This window comes from Phoenix dactylifera, chromosome 1 (assembly GCF_051530095.1).
Source record: "Phoenix dactylifera cultivar Ajwa chromosome 1, Ajwa_hap1_PhDact_Kaust_v1.1, whole genome shotgun sequence".
NCBI classification, from domain to species: Eukaryota; Viridiplantae; Streptophyta; class Magnoliopsida; order Arecales; family Arecaceae; genus Phoenix; species Phoenix dactylifera.
Window position 1 is genome coordinate 71685001 of NC_143190.1, and position 17219 is coordinate 71702219.

The following is a 17219-nucleotide window of genomic DNA, read 5'->3' on the forward strand; positions in this document are numbered from 1 at the left end:
AACACAAACACAAGCGGTTGCATTTGATAATTAGCCGAGTATTCTTCCTAAGATCTGAAAATTTCTGACGCAGCAAATTATTAGATCTTAGTTGCTTCACAGATTAGAGGAATCAAACAATTACGGATTTGATATCTAACCTAGCAATAGATTGCAATGAATAATAAACTAGTAGGCCTCCTAGTAATTAAACGAAAACAATCATGAAAATATGCACAGAAGGACATTCGACATCAAAGCATGAATTGAACAATGAAAATAAATTCAGATCTCACAGTTTTATTGATTCCGAGGCTTCTGTTTCCTTAGACCAATAAAAGCTTTAGCCACGCAGAGCCATGGATGCAAACTTCCAAGGAGAAAAGAGAAAGAGGAGTCCTCCCAGAGAAAAGAGAAAGAGCCCCCTTTTCAGCCCCCTTTCTTTCACCTTTATCCCTTCCAAAAAAATCTCCTAACAAATATTCAAATCTGACTAATTACGAAAAATAAAATAAAGTCTTAATATAACTGGAAAGTGGTGTTTTCAGCTGGGATTTTCGTGCATCAAATCTGGAAACTTCTGAAAATTGACCGAGTCAAATCCACATTTGCAGGCTAAGGACGTGCAGCAACTTCAAGATCAATTTTGACCTTGATAAAGTCAGTATCTATCAAAACTCAAAACATAAAAGTTGTAGAGCGTTTTCTTGGCATTCCACAACATCTTGAATTATCTCAATCAGAGCTCGGATGAGAAAGTTATGCTTAAATTACGAAGCAATGTCGAAACTGTCCAAAATCATCCAATTAGCTTCGTTATGTACTTAACGCTTCCATTTGCATCCTAAATCAAAATATAAGAATAATGAGTACATTTAGGCACAAAATAAGTATAAAAGACTAGACATTAAGAAAGAAAAATATGACATTTTGCATTCTCATCAGTGACCCTTTTGCTGTTGCCCAAGGTGACAAGCCAAGAGGGGGGGTGTGAATTGGTTTCTCTTAATTTTTATACACCAGAATTATGTGGTGTGCATACATCCACATGTACGCACAGCATAGAAAATGCTCTCAAGCATTTCCCTAGGTTCATCCACTTCATCTATTTATACAAGAAATTTTGTTCCCCTGCTCGTGGGTGAGAATCAGGTGCCAATTCTACCATTCATCAAGCTCCAACACAAGACAGTTCTCTATATTTCTGTGTTGAATACCAAATTTATTCTCCGTTCTTTTGATTTCCATCCTACAACATCGATGATTGCAGCCAAAACTTCAACTGTTGCTATAGAATTTCATACAAGCATCTTCATAAAATAATCCCATTTTTTCCACCATTTACTTAGTATTCCACTGTTCAAGACTGTCGCGGCGTGTTCTTTTGATCTCCATCTTCCAACTACGATAATTAAAACGAAAAGTTCAGCTCTTGCTATAGAATTTTACAGCAATTACCTTTACAAATAATCCTGTTTTTCCACCTTTTACTTAGTATTCTACTTTTCTTGACTCCGAATTAGGATTGGGATGTATGAATTGACAAATGGAATTGAATCAAGAAATTTAAGCGGAGACAGATGGCTGCTGATCATGAAGAAGACAGAACTAGAATCAGACAACAAAACAACTAGATAACTAAATTGCTGAAAAACATTAAGGAACGAATCATACTCCTCTACCTTCTAATGATGGTCCACCGGTGGAAGAAGCGGGTGTTCCTGTTGCCCTCCTTCATCCATGGGATCTGGGATTTCTGTCTCCAGAACATCTCCTGCTTCCTTAGTAAGGAGTGGTGCATGGCGAGTTTGTGTCGCAGTACCCCCAAGTCGGCCTCCGGCAGCCCACCCATACTATCCTCCCTCCCCTAAAGCTCAGCAATAGACACCTCCACCTCCTCCGGCCTTCTAAATATATCCTCTACTACCTTGCAGTTTCACCTGCGGAGTCTGCGCTTGGTAAGCTCCAGCCTGCACGAAACCCTCTACATGACATCATCTCGCACCGGCATCGTCCAAGCCTCTCAGACAATGTTCCAGGATTTGGGGTACGACAACCACATCTTCTTAAAGAAGAACGGGAGTCGATGGCTGATGTAATCTGTTATAGAGATCAGGAGCGGGCAATGGTTAGAGGCGATCTGGGGACCTTGATAAGCCAGGAAGCTCTGGAACCTCGAGTTCATTCACCGCATGGTTCTAGGGACCTTGAGGTAGATTTTTTTTTGGGGACAAAATTGGCCTATACTAAATGGCCAAGTAGGAGTGTTTGGTTGTGAACGAAACATGGAATAAGATAGAATAACTAGCTTATTTCATTCCCATTTCACCATCCAAACATAGTTTTAAGGAATAGGGATCTGGAGTCTTTGTTCTCCATCAATTACCCACCAAACAACAATGTTTCCTATTTGTTCCTATAGATCTTGGATACCTAATACGAAATAGGCGTCACATGCTATTGTCAATTGTCCAAAAACATCCATGAATAAAATAAAAATACTTTATCAATACTTCAAAGAGGTATGGCATATGTAAAACATGGCTTTATTAGGGTACTAATATTGTTGGTAACATCCTAGTGCACAGTCAAGGCCTAGTTATAGCACCCTAGATAAGCATTTTAGAAAACCTTATTAGTTGAGCCGCGTACACTTTGCACTGCTGCTAAATTCATCATGGTGCATATTGCTATTACACATATAAGGAAAAAAAAAAGAGGAAAAAGTAATTACTATTCCACGTGTTGCCTTCTGGTTGGACTAGTCCATGTGAACTTAGTCTAACAAATAATTTTTCAAGGGAGTGGGATCAGGATGGGTGGGGGGCGGAGTTCAGTGGCGAGCTTCAGGTTAGGCCTGATTTCTGTTTGGCCTCCATAATCTAAACCTGAATTCAATCCTGAGACCTTTTAAACCAAGCCTACAGCCCGACCTAAAGCCGGGGCTAATTTTTAACTCGATATACCACCTAGCCAAAAGTCCACATATATCCTTATTGAAATTTCTTGTTTAGCTTAATTCTAATTAAGTATAGTCATCTAATGGCATAGTCATAGCCATTAGTGGGGATTTAAATAGCCACTCTAATGTTGTCGATTGGTAACCACAAGTCGAACATGATTTTTATTCTAAAACTCCTTCTGTAGTAATATATATTTATCTCAAATCTAGTGGTACCTATGAGTCTTGGTTTGAGGGGACCCCAGAGCACTATAATATCCATCAATTTGAAATTCAAATTTGAACCAGTCAAATTTAAAAATCTAATCAAAAATATGTCAAAACTGGCATCCTTACTACCACCAACGATTAAACACCATCTATCATGCCCTAACATGATACTGCCGACAGGGTAGACACCTCGCAAGGCTCAGCCCTGTAAATTATCTCAAGCCTAATCTATCAATCAACTAAATACAATGTCAGCTAGACAAAGATATATATGGAAAGGATCTAAATAACTTCCTGCACATAACCTAGCTTAAGGACTATGAGCATCCAAATCTTAAAGTAATAAAAAAAAATATTTAACACAAGCATAACGATACCAACATTTGGTATGGATTAAATAATAGTTCCACATGATGATAAAATACCAGTCGAACAACTACAATACAAGGTTCTGACCAACAAGGTCTCAAATGAAAGAAAGATTGATAATACTCCAACTGCATCCTCGAGACAACTGAGTTTTACTGATTCGTTCATCTGGAAAAGAAGAAAGCTATAAGCTTAACAACGAATAAATTCTTAATTGTACACACTTCAATTTAAAGATAAATTCACCACTTTAAAAAAAAAAACTGATTCAATATACATTTTGTTTTATTAAAATAACAAGTATAGAAGTATGATAATACACAAATAATGGCTATGCATACAATATGAAGATTACCACTAACTCAATAGCTAAAATAATTTACAATTTCCAAGTTTGGACATGTTTAAATAATACATCATGATAAATAACTTATTTAACTTTCAGTTTGTTGTCCATTTTCTTCATGATATTAGGCAACCAATGTCATGATTCACCCTATGACAAGCATCTTCCATTACACGATCATGATTTGCCCCATGATAGGCTTCAATCGGTTGTCATGATTTGCCCAATGACAGGCATCAATCTACTATAAAAATGTCACACAAAAATCCATAACAATAGTCCCAATAATAATAACACAATAAAATCTATCAATAAAACTCACTATCAAAAACTCATGAAGTTTTTATTCTATAATCTCTTTTATACATAATTGATCCCATGCCATGTGAACTACGTTATGTATACACTCACTAATACGAAGAATGCAACCACTTCAATAAAACATGTAATAAAACTTCCACAAAAAAGTGTCTTACAGGAAAAATACAATTCCAAAATTCTAATAGATTAAAGAGTACATAAAGAGAGAACTTGCCTCAAAAATACTTGTGAACAACAAAAAATATCTCAACACCTCAACATATCAAAATAATAATGCCAATACAAAATTAATTAAATAAATGAGAACTCATATTGTAAGGATCCATGGAGGCATGTGTTTGGTCTCTTATTGGTTATGCACTACGTAGATCTTGGATACTTAACAACATCTTACGACTAGCTTTTTTAGATGAGGCACTGAGTTGTTACAAATTATATTATAGCAGATCAGGCCTATCACCCATATAGACTAAGAGACAGCTGCAACATGGGTCCATTTTAGGTTGACCATAAGTGTTTGTGATTAGATTTGTGGTACTTGTAATTAGATTTGAATAAATTTGGACCATGAGCTTGGCAAGATACTAGGGTTTAAACAAGGGAGTATGTGAAGATTCATGTGGGCATGTGTTTAGTCTCATATTTATTATCTACTAGGTAAATCTTGGGTACTTATTCAATATCAAAAAACCCAAATAATACCTTTTTGACAAGCATTTTTTAGTAAGATCCTATATTGTTACAAATAGTATCAGAGTAGATCTACCCAATGGTCTATGTGGATAAGAGAACACTGCAGCATGCGTCTATTAGGTGACTACAAGCTAATTGTGGAATTTGTAAATTAGATTTGTGGTACTTATAATTAGATTTGCAATAGATTTAAACTTTTATCCTGATGCAGATGCCAAGGCTTAAACTGGGGGAGTTTTTGAGGACACTTGTGGGTGTGTCTTTAGTCCTACATTAGATATGAATCGGATAGATCTTAGGTACTTAATAATACCTTAAGGTAGGAATAGCAAGGGGTAGGGTACCTGCAAAATTTGCCTTATCTGTATCTGAATCCATTTAAAATCCTACAGCCCGAACCTTAGCAAGTTTTAATTTTAAATCCCAAACCCTTTCCAAATCCTATAGGGCTTTGCTAAATAGATCCTATTAGGGTTCGGGATAGTTTGGGTATCCGAAAATATCTGGCCAGCTGCCATCCTATCTTATGTCTAGCCTTTTTGGATGGGGTCTAGATTGTTACACATATACTAATAAATATATAGCAAAATAAAGTGATTGCAACTCTATCTACAGTACACTCGCACTTCTTATTGAACATTGCACAAGCACCATATAATTAAAATTACCATATTCCAACAATCTATATTTCTATTGAATTGTCCAATCCTACAAATTAATCTTGCCAAGAGATCTTGGTTATATTTTCGATCTCTTGTAGTGATCAAATTAGCCAAAGCTCAAAGCATAAATTCTCGAAGTCACCTTGAAATAGGTATTTTTCATCCTAAATGGATATGTATACATCAAGTTATGTCTCCAAAATCATGCTAAATATAGAACTTATGCCAAATTTTCAGCCCATTTTAACCCATATATTGACCAAATCAATAAAGATTTAGTACAAAAATGTGGGTCCCAAAGTTAGCTTCAAAATGAGCATATATATAAGTTATCCTCAATAGCAATTGCCCAACTTTTAAAAATGGTTATCACATAACAGGGGCTCCTCTCCCTATATTTCCTCAATTTGTGATATTCTAGTTCCGCATTCTTGTGAAAGAACTCAAAAAAAAGAGCAAGGTAAGATCTGTGAGAAAGAAATGGAAGAGAGATGAGAAAGAGAGTTATGAGAGAGAGATTACAAGGGAGTAGGGAGAGGAAGAGGGCTTGGTTAAGAGGTTATGTGTAAAAGAGAAATGGTAGATTGAAGAGAGAATTATGAGAGAAAAGTGACCATGAGTAGCGGTAGGCAAACGTGTGAACCAAAAGAAACACACAGAGAGAGGGATAAGGTTGGTTTAGGTTGAGGTTTAGAATCTTCTAATTGGGCTGATCTAATAGGTTGTGTTAGTACGTCATTATCTAGCCATTACACAAATAATGGTGACCACGAGAAATCTCCAATCATCAAGCCATTGCCACAAGTCATGGAGCTAAAGAGAGATGACATGGTAATATGTGTGATAGAAAAAAATATTTTCAACATGAACATGTTGCCTCAAACCATCAAATATTTATGATGGCGAAACTACTATTACCATGGACACGAGGTTTGCCAAGACAACACGTAAGAAAGAAAAAGGAGGAAGGGGGGGAGAGAATAGGGGCGAGGGGAAGAAAAGAGAAGGGCACAGGGAGAGAAGGCTTCTTGGCTAAAAAAAAATAGCAATGAGGCTAGGGCTAAGGGATGCTTGAAAAGGAGAGGGAGTTGTGGAGTCTCTATAAAAAAACTGGAGAAAGACTATTTAAATTTTATTGTTATATAGATGAAATTATTAAAAAATAATAGTTTGGAGAAAAGCTCCCTCTCTATTCTCCTCTAAACTGCTCTAGAGCATACATGTACGAGCCATAATTAACTATAGGTAGGGGACTATGCAACTATCAATATAGCCAGTTATGGCCAAGTACTTATAATGAAAGAAATCGTAAGTCCTTTACTTAGGATTCAATATGACACTGCATGCCACTACAAACTATTGTTGTTTAGATGCTATTGTTGCTTTCTAGACTAAGAAAGAAGAAATTATGTCCAAGTATAGACTCTCATTTATTGCCTTCCTACTATAAAATAAAATATTACAAAAAACTATACTCTAACATATACTAATTCCTAACTAATTGATAAAAAATAGACATCCAATTCGACAAAATAATTTTTATTTGTACTTTTCAAATGATAATTTTACCCCATAAAATCAAAATCTACTCCAAAATTGAACACCTAGTTCAAAAATTAAACTCAGTTACCAAACTAATTGTTATAACCTAATCTAATCAAGCAACTCGTCTATAACCCATCTTTTTTGACGAATGTGTCACAATCAAAAATAACTTAAAATAAGAAGGAATTGGAATATACTTTATAGAAATACATAAATGACATACCAAGCATCCTTAAGTACAAATATGAATTATTGCTATGAAAGGCTATTCTATATTTTACCTAGAATGTTGCATGTTGAATGCAGTTAGTTGAAAATTCTAAGATATGTACAAGCCAAAACAAACAATATATTTATAAATTGTAGTAGTATAGATACTTAAAAAAAGAATTAATTGTACAATTAAATCTTGTCCCTTAGTTATACAAAGGATAAATAGGTGGTTTGTTAACCAATACTATCCATTATTATTAAGGGGACCCCAATGCATGAGGATCCTCCCACTATAAGGTTTGGAGAGGGTTAGATATATACAGCCTTACCCTTGTGTGTAGAGTCGTTGCTTCCATATTCTTAACCTATGGAACCTAAAGTCATAATGGAGTAATCTTATACCATTACACCAAGACTCGCCCTCTAAATCTGTTGTAACTAAAAAAAAATGAAACCTAGGACTCGTATCTCTCTCACTTTTATAGATCTCTATTCACCATCTATCATTATGTATCAACCTATCATAGCTAAGGATGAAACTTCTATACAACACAATAATATGGAAAAAAACAGATTGAAATGCAAATTTTAAGTAGAAGACAAGTTGAATCAGAGTGAAAAATTTTGATACCTTAAAATTACTGGAGTAAGGAGAAAAGATTAAAACTTCATAGAATCACAAATTGAACATAGGAAAGAACATTCATAGAGGACTCAAACGTTTAACCACAAAAATTAGAAAGAAAAGGGTGAGAGATGGGAAGGGAGGAGGGAGGAAAGAGCAAGATCATGGGATTTCAAAAAGGGGTGTGTTGATTATGTAAGAGGAATTAGCGAAAGTGCTTGTTAAGCAAAAGAGATAAGGAAGGGTGATGTGACAAGAAGAGAGAGAGATAGGAAGATAAGTATTTCAAATGAAAGAAGAAATACATGGGATTTGAGAAGAGGAGGTGCTAAGGATTGGAGATATTAGGAAGTAGATACTAGTAGCCTTCACCTCCTATTTCTATCCTACACAAGACATTGAGTCTCTCTCATTGAATATTGATGGCCCTTGTCTTTCATCCCCTTCTTAAATTCCAAAGTCTCCATCATAAAAAGTACGAGCTGTTAGATGTATGCCCTAGAAGCCAATTTGGCTGACACATTTTTGATTCTAGGGACATAATTTTGTACTTGACTATTTATTATTGAATAAATAAAAGGCATCTTTTCATTCATATTGTTTATGTGTCTATGAATCGTCCAAGAAATTAATAAGATGATGATACATATTCTCAAGAGTTGAGAATTTGAGCCATGTATCATTGGTGATTAATTTCTAAATGCTCCTGATCAATTGATCATCACGAGGACGGTGATCGATCCGATCAGTGCACAGATCACTTTTCTTCTGGATGGACGAGACTTGAGTCCACAGTGTAGGGACACTGAAGTGATAGTGCAGGTGCTTGTTAGAGAACAAGGGTACTGAGCGTGACCAAGACAAGAAGTCACTTGGATGTCTATCCACTCGTCAGTGACTTGCTTGATGTTGCAGTAGTGTGACTGGTCCTTTGACCTGCGGTGTTTCGGCTACTCACAGTGAGGTTATTGTAGTTTGACTGCACACATACATGGTCTCTAGCCATATGGGTCCATGCATTGTAGATTAGCTGCAGTAGGGTCACTGTAGGAGTAGGGTATGCACTTATAAGGAATCTATCGACCTTGATAGAAGAGGAGTGATCCTATGTGATTTGTTAGACTGAGTTCTAAGACCTTGGCCAGGGCAGTAATATAAAGTGGAAAAAGAGTTTTCCACTATCCAACTCAAGTCGAATAAATCTTGACATATGACAGACGATGGGGTTTGACGAGTTGTCCATGACCTCCGTCCTGTAGGGATCCACGATAGTAGGACTGTATCACATGTTAACTGCACCTAGAGATTCATCATTCCATTCTGCTGGGTAGCCACTACATGCTGCTAGGTGTCACTGGTGGATGGTGGGACTCATAGGGATTATCTTGATGATCGATAAACCCTAACGAGTTGAGTTGGAATCGTTCCAACCCATTGAAAGGAGTTTTCAATGATATTGTGATAGAGATCATAATATATCTCACTACCAGTCGGAATAGAACCTATGGGGTCACACATACTAGAAGTATTGACCGATCCGATGGTTGAAATCGTGATTAGGAATCACAAGTAATCAATTTGATTGATAAGAAATTGAAGAAGGAACAAAGGGAATTAATTAATTGGACTTAAACACAAATCCTACTTCGGGTAGGATTCCTAGAGTCCTAATTGGATTAGGACTGGGAATCCTAGTTGGAGTAGGACTGGGATTCCTACTTGGAATAGGATTCCTACAATCCTAATGAGATTAGGAATTTTGAATTAAAATAGGATTCCTACTTGGAGTAGGATTCCTAGAAATCCTAATTAGATTAGGACTTCGGATTCAAATAGAGTCCTAATTGGATTAGGACTAAAATTAAATATGTCCTAATTTGGATTAGGATTTCTTAAGTCACAATTAATTATTAATCTAATGAATCAATAAAACTCCTAATTGGATTAGGATTGAAGAGTTCAATTGAGTCAAAATTGATTTAAGTTCTAATTGGATTAGGACTTACCTAGATTGGATCCTAATTGGTTCACCCTTGGACTAAGCCTAATTGGATTAAGGCTTGACCACATTAGGGCATTTCAAACCCTACTTAATGTGGATTAGGGTTTACCATGAGGAGGGGGATATGCCCCTCCCTTTTCCATGTGGAGAAGGGAGAAGAGACGGCGCCCCCTCTTAGGAAATAAGTCTAGGGCTCCTAGATTGTAGGAGCCCTAGATGGCTATAAAAAGGGGTATGGGGGCCGGCGCCCTAAGTAGATTGAATACTTCTCCCCTCCAAGTCGTGGCCTCCTTCTCCTCTCCTCTTGGATCAGCCGAAAGCAAGGTGAAAAGAAGAAGCTTGGCGGCCATCTTCTTCCCTCCTCCTTGGTTCCAACACAGGGAGAAAAAGAAAGGCTGCAAGGGGCTTCGTTCTTCTTCCACCATTCATCCTTCTTCTTCCTCCTCTCAAGCACAATCAAGGGTTGATTGAAAGAGAGGAAATCAGCCATTAAAAGCTATCTCTGCAAGGGAGCTAGCACCCCGGTGAGATAGAGAGCTTGGATCGGATCCTGCTTCGTGTGGATACCCGTAGAGGCCGGGCACTTGAACGGCTTCAAGCGAACCTTCATCCTAGACCACGAACTTCAGTTTGCGGTGATCATCTACCCGCACAAGGTGAAGATCTGATCTTCTAAATGTTTTAAAAGTTTTTAATTCTTGCCTAACTACGAACGGTTCATGAAACAACGTTCATGCGATGAACGTCGATCCCGCTTATGCCAATTCCGCTGCCATCTGAATTTTTTTGAAATATCAGCGGCATGGGCGGTTTTCCAACAGTGGTATCAGAGCCTAGGCTTCGTAGATTAAGGTAAGAATTAATTATCTAAAGGCTTATTAGATCTGAAAATTGAATGTTCATGCATGCTGAAAATTTCTGCATGCAGATTTTTCAGGGGTGCTGATTTTTGCATGCTGATTTTTATGTGATAAAAAGATGATTCTAATTGCATTGTTAATGGGATTACAAAGTTTAGAATCATGATTAGCATGATCAGCAACCTATGTCATGATATAATCAGTTAGTTTTCAGATCTGAAAATTATAATTGTTGCATACGGTGATGATCATAGGATTCAAACCCTTTTGGTATCAAATGTAATGACCTGCGATGTGATCTGCGATGTCATGTAATTTTTCAGATGCTTGCATGCATCTTATTTGATGTTTTGAGAGGCCTGCGTGCCTCCTAAAAGGAGATGTAAATTATTTTTATTTTTATTTTACATCTGGTTGTATTTCTGTGATGTGATGTACATCAACGATCAAGTTGAAGCAAAGGCATGAGATGAAAGGTGATCTAAGCGGTTGATGGCGATGGGATCAAGAGTTGATCAAGGATCGAATCAAGGAGGCTTGGAACCAATTCAAGAGTTGAAGACCACTTGATCGATTGATGTGCATGTGCTTGTAATACGACCTAATTAGAATCCATGATCATCACCTATTTAAAGTTTAACTTTATTTGATGCTGCGATTATAACTGCCTGTGATGTACCGTTTGCATGTGATGTGAATGCGAGTCGGGTAGATAGGTTTACATGTGATGTAGCAAACCCAATTGAGACCTAAATCAAAACCTCCTCAATCAAGTCGAGAGTGAACCGACATGAGCAAGTCATATTAGATTAATTGATCTAATTGGTGTCTAGGAAAGCATGAAAGGTGGTTACTTAATTAGGACCTTACTCTCTGAGTAAGGGGAGCCTCCCACCTGCTTACCTGGCCAATTGTTCGATTACCTCTTATGAAGGGCTCAAGTTGCAAACACTAAGACCTGATTAACCAATATTAAGTCAATAGGTCTTCCACTGTAGTAGAGCTGCTAAGGCCTTTCTGATGTTGATTTGTCTCGGCTGGACACAGTGGTCAAGTTGCATCGGGGGGCTGGACCTCTCTATAGACATGAGATGTTGTAGGGTAAAGATGGGGTTGGGCACCAATAACTGTTAGGTGAGGACCCAATGACGACTTTATTCCTACGGTTATACGGTGGGTCTGACTTAACTAAGAAATGGGACCAATAACTGTTAGGTGAGATTTTCATGGCTTAGAGACCAAGTTACACTGCAACATGCTTGAGAAGCATTGTATAAGAGTTGTACATTCATCAATCTATGTGTCACCAATAACTGTTAGGTGAGGTGACATGTAAATCGGTGGGACCGCAGTACCCACTAGAAACCCTAGTCGTGTGGGACTTCCGTTTTCCTACCAGGGGAGTGTGAGGAATTCGAGAAAATAGTGGGAGTTACATTTATTCTAAAAGACCTTAGAACAGATTAGGATCAAGTACAAAAGTCTAACTAGAATCTTTACTCTCTGCAGATACAATGTCAGCTTCAAACCCTTTGACCCGTATTCTTGAGACCAACCGACTGACCGGAACTAATTACAAGGACTGGCTTAGAAATCTCAAAATTGTTTTGGACTGTGAGAAAATAGGCTACATACTCGATTCAGATATCCCCAGACTACCAACACGTCCTACTGATGTTCAGCGTGAGATGCATAAAAAGTGGTTGGATGATGACATTAGAGTAAAATGCTATATGATGGCATCCATGTCTAATGAACTCCAATGCCAGCATGAAAATATGAAGACTGCTAGGGACATACTGACACACCTGTAAGAGTTGTATGGTGAGCAGAGTCGCACAGCTCATTTTGAAGTGTCCAAGAGGCTCTTCAAGACGAAGATGCGCGAAGGGCAGTCTGTCCATGATCACGGTCTGACTATGATCAAGGATCTAGAGGAGCTTGAGAAGCTTGGTATGGACATGCACAAGGAATTACAAGTGGATTTGATCCTACAGTCACTTCCTGATTCATTTGGTCAGTTTATAGTAAACTACCACATGAATAAGATTGAATGCACTAAGACTGAACTAATCAACATGTTGGTAACTGCTGAGGGAGCCTTGAAAGGTTCAAGGGGCAATGTCCTTGCGGCTGAGTTGACTTCTGGTTCCAAGAGAAAGTCTACTTGGAAGAAAAAGAAGCCTGCTAAGAAGCAGAAGAAAGACAAGAAGCCAAAGAAGGAAGTTCAAAAGAAAAAGGCTAACGATAAAGAAAAATGTTTCCACTGCAATGTCGAAGGCCACTGGAAGAGAAACTGTCCTTCATACCTCGAGAGCCTGAAGAACAAGAAAGGTGACACACCTTCAGAAGGTATAGACTTGCTCATAATTGAAACTAATCTAACGGTTTCTTCTACTTCTAGTTGGGTTATAGATTCTGGTTCTAGTGCTCATCTGTGCACTACCATGCAGGGTCTAAAGAAAAGTAGAAGGCTGGCGGAAGGTGCGGTAATCCTTCGGGTTGGCAACGGGGCAAAAGTTGCTGCTGTGGCTGTGGGCACCTACCATCTGCGACTACCGTCTGGATTTAGTTTAATACTTAGAGACTGCTATTATGTACCTGTTGCTAGCAGAAATTTGATTTCTGTTTCATGTCTAGCACAGGAAGGTCATATTTTTATATTTGACAAAGATTGCTGTTCTATTTATTTAAGAAATAAAATAGTCGCACGTGGTTTCATGATTGACAGTCTCTATCATTTACATATGGATGTATCTGTGAATGTTACCGAGCAAGATGTGAGTGCCAAAGGATCCAAAAGATCCAGAGATGAGATAAACCAAAGATATTTGTGGCACCTCAGACTTGGCCATATTGGAGAAGACAGAATGAACAAAATGGATAAAGATGGGCTTCTCGGCTCATTCACTTCCGAGTCATATCCAACTTGCGAGTCCTGTCTTCAAGGAAAAATGGCTAGACTGCCCTTTGTAGGACATGGGGAGAGGACCACTGAAATACTTATCCTAATACATACAGATGTATGTGGCCCATTCGATGTGCTAGCCAGGGGACGTTATTCTTACTTCATTACCTTTACCGATGATTATTCACGGTATGGGTATGTGTATCTTATGAGACACAAGTCTGAATCTTTTGAAAAGTTCAAAGAGTTCAAGAATGAAGTAGAAAAACAAACTGAAAAACCTCTTAAGGCTCTTCGATCAGATCGAGGAGGAGAATACCTTAGTGGGGAATTCCGGGACTATCTCAAAGAAAACGGCATAGTCTCACAATGGACACCTCCGGGTACACCTCAACTCAACGGGGTGTCAGAGAGGAGGAATCAGACCCTATTGGATATGGTCAGGTCCATGATGAGCTTCACTGATTTACCTATGTTCCTTTGGGGAGATGCCTTACTCACAGTGATTTATTTATTGAATAGAGTTCCCTCTAAATCCGTTCCTACCACACCGTATGAGATATGGCATGGTAAGAAACCAAGTCTGGGTCATCTCAAGATTTGGGAATGTCCGGCCCATGTCAAGAGACTACAGGCGGACAAGTTAGAGGCTAGGACCATAAGTGCTCGTTTTATAGGATATCCTAAAGAGTCATTAGGATACAATTTTTACGTCTCAGAGGATCACAATGTGTTTGTGAGCCGTCATGCCATCTTCTTGGAAAATCAGTTTATCCTTGATAGAGGCAGTGGGAGGAAAATTGAGCTTGAAGAGAAAGTCTCTGAAAAGCAACGAGTCATGGATCCTATAGAACCCATTCATAAAGAGCCAGTACACGATGTCCCTCAACCACCTCGTAGATCTAGTAGGGTCTCCCATCCTCCCGATAGATACTTAGGTATACTAGAAGAGGATACCGAGGAAATGTTCCTAGTGGGAGATAGGGATCACATACAGGATCCCAAAACCTACAACGAGGCGATATCAGATATCGATTCCGAGAAATGGCTGGAAGCTATGAAGTCAGAGTTAGACTCCATGCATTCCAACCAAGTCTGGACCTTAGTAGACCCACCAGAAGGTATTGTACCTATTGGATGCAAATGGATCTACAAAAGGAAGAGAGGTTCGGATGGAGAGGTAGAGACCTATAAGACAAGGCTTGTGGCGAAAGGGTATAGTCAGCGCGAAGGCATTGACTATCAGGAGACCTTTTCACCTGTAGTCATGCTAAAATCCATCCGAACATTGCTTGCCATTGCAGCATTTCATGATTATGAAATCTGGCAGATGGATGTGAAAACTGCTTTCCTGAATGGATATCTTGATGAAGATATCTATATGGAACAGCCTTTAGGTTTCACTTCCAGTGATGGAGATCACAAGGTCTGCAAGCTGCAAAGGTCCATCTATGGACTAAAACAAGCATCTCGGAGTTGGAACACTCGTTTCGATGACGCAATCAAAACGTTTGATTTCATCAAAAACGAAGAGGAACCGTGTGTTTACAAAAGGGTTAGTGGGAGTGCTGTCGTTTTTCTCGTACTGTACGTAAATGACATTCTCCTGATAGGGAATGATATTCCCATGCTAACCTCGGTCAAGGTCTGGTTGACAAAAGAATTCTCCATGAAAGACCTTGGGGAAGCATCCTATATTTTGGGAATAAAGGTCTATAGAGATAGATCTAAAAGGATGCTTGGCCTTTCACAGAAGATGTACATAGAGGAGGTGCTGAAAAGGTTCAGCATGGAAAACTCCAAGAGGGGTCTTGAGGATGATAGTGTTATTTTGATGATTAACAAGCAATTATCTAAAGCATGCTATAAGCTAAATTGATGCTTCATTTATAAGTTCATTACTCTCAGTACATTTGTTTAATTGAGAATATATATATGGTCTTGTTCATTTGAATGAATCTAACCTTAAGAATGCAGCAAAGTGTGGATTGAGTCGACCCATAGGTTGATTGGGTCGACCCAAGGTAGGCATGAGTCGACCCAACCTCCAAAGAACCTCAAAATGCAAAGCAAAATGCTCTCTGGATTTACTGAGAGGGTCGACCCACACAGTGGTTGAGTCGACCCAAGTTTGAGTCGACCCAAACCCTGAGAGGGTCGACCCAAAGGCAAGACAGAAAGACAGACAGAAAATGGTTCTCTGGAATTACTGAGAGGGTCGACCCAAGAAGAAGTTGAGTCGACCCAAGTAAACCTTGAGTCGACCCAAAGAAAGGTTGAGTCGACCCAAGTGAAGAAAGGCTGAAATTCAAGGTTCTGAATTTTCTGAAGCTGACCTTGGGTCGACCCAAAGAAAGGTTGGGTCGACCCAAGGCAACAGAAGGCTGAATTTCAAGTTTCTGTATTTTCTGAGAGGGTCGACCCAAGAAATGGTTGAGTCGACCCAAGTGAAGGTTGGGTCGACCCAAGGACAGGTTGAGCCGACCCAAACACGGGCTGAACATAACGGCTAGTTGTGCAGAAATGCTTTTTGGACTCCCAACGGCTATAAACGGCTAGTTTCTTCAATCCAACGGTCAGAAAGGACTATTTGGAGGTTGGAGAAGTATTTAAGAGGGAGTATTCATCAGAGGAAGCAAGCTTTGGGGAAAATACATCAAGTGCATTCAAGAGAGAACCCTAGCAAGACAAGCTTCATCAAGAGCTTCATTCAAGAATCAAAGAAAGGGATTGAGCAGATTCAAAGAGGCATTAAGAGCTCCTTCCCCCATTGAAGAGTGAAGCTTCCTTGACCAAGAAGAGCAAAGCGACTTCAAAGCGATAATTTCTTTCTAACTCTTCTTGTTGTTCATATTGCTTTATATGCTCATCTAGGAGTTTAAATCTTTTCTTTTCATTTGTTAAACACTTTGTAAAGGTTCGTTGGTGAGCCCGCAAAACCAACAAATGTTTTTGGTGAACCCGGAAAACCAAAGTACAAAGGTTCGTTGGTGAGCCCGCAAAACCAACAAAGGTTTTTGGTGAACCCGGAAAACCAAAGTGTATAGGTTCGTTGGTGAGCCCGTAAAACCAACAAAGGTTTTTGGTGAACCCGGAAAACCAAAGTGTATAGGTTCGTTGGTGAGCCCGTAAAACCAACAAGGTTTTTGGATTGTGAGCCCGGAAAACAATCCAACTGTAATCCGCGGGATTATAGTGAATTCCCAAGGGGACGCTTGGGGAGTGGACGTAGGTGCTAAGGAGAGCACCGAACCACTATATATTGTTGTGTTTGTGTTGTGCTTGTGCTTACGTTTATTCTTGCATCATCTTCTATCTTTGCACTAGTTTAAATCATTCAAATAGTTTAAGGAAGCATCCACCGCACTTAATTAAGAAAACGTTTAAAGCACCAAAATTTAGAAGAAACCAATTCACCCCCCCCCCCCTCTTGGCTTGTCACCTTGGGCAACAAGTGGTATCAGAGCAAGGTGCTCTAATAGTACTCATTGATCTCACAATCAAGAGTTAAAGATCATGACAAC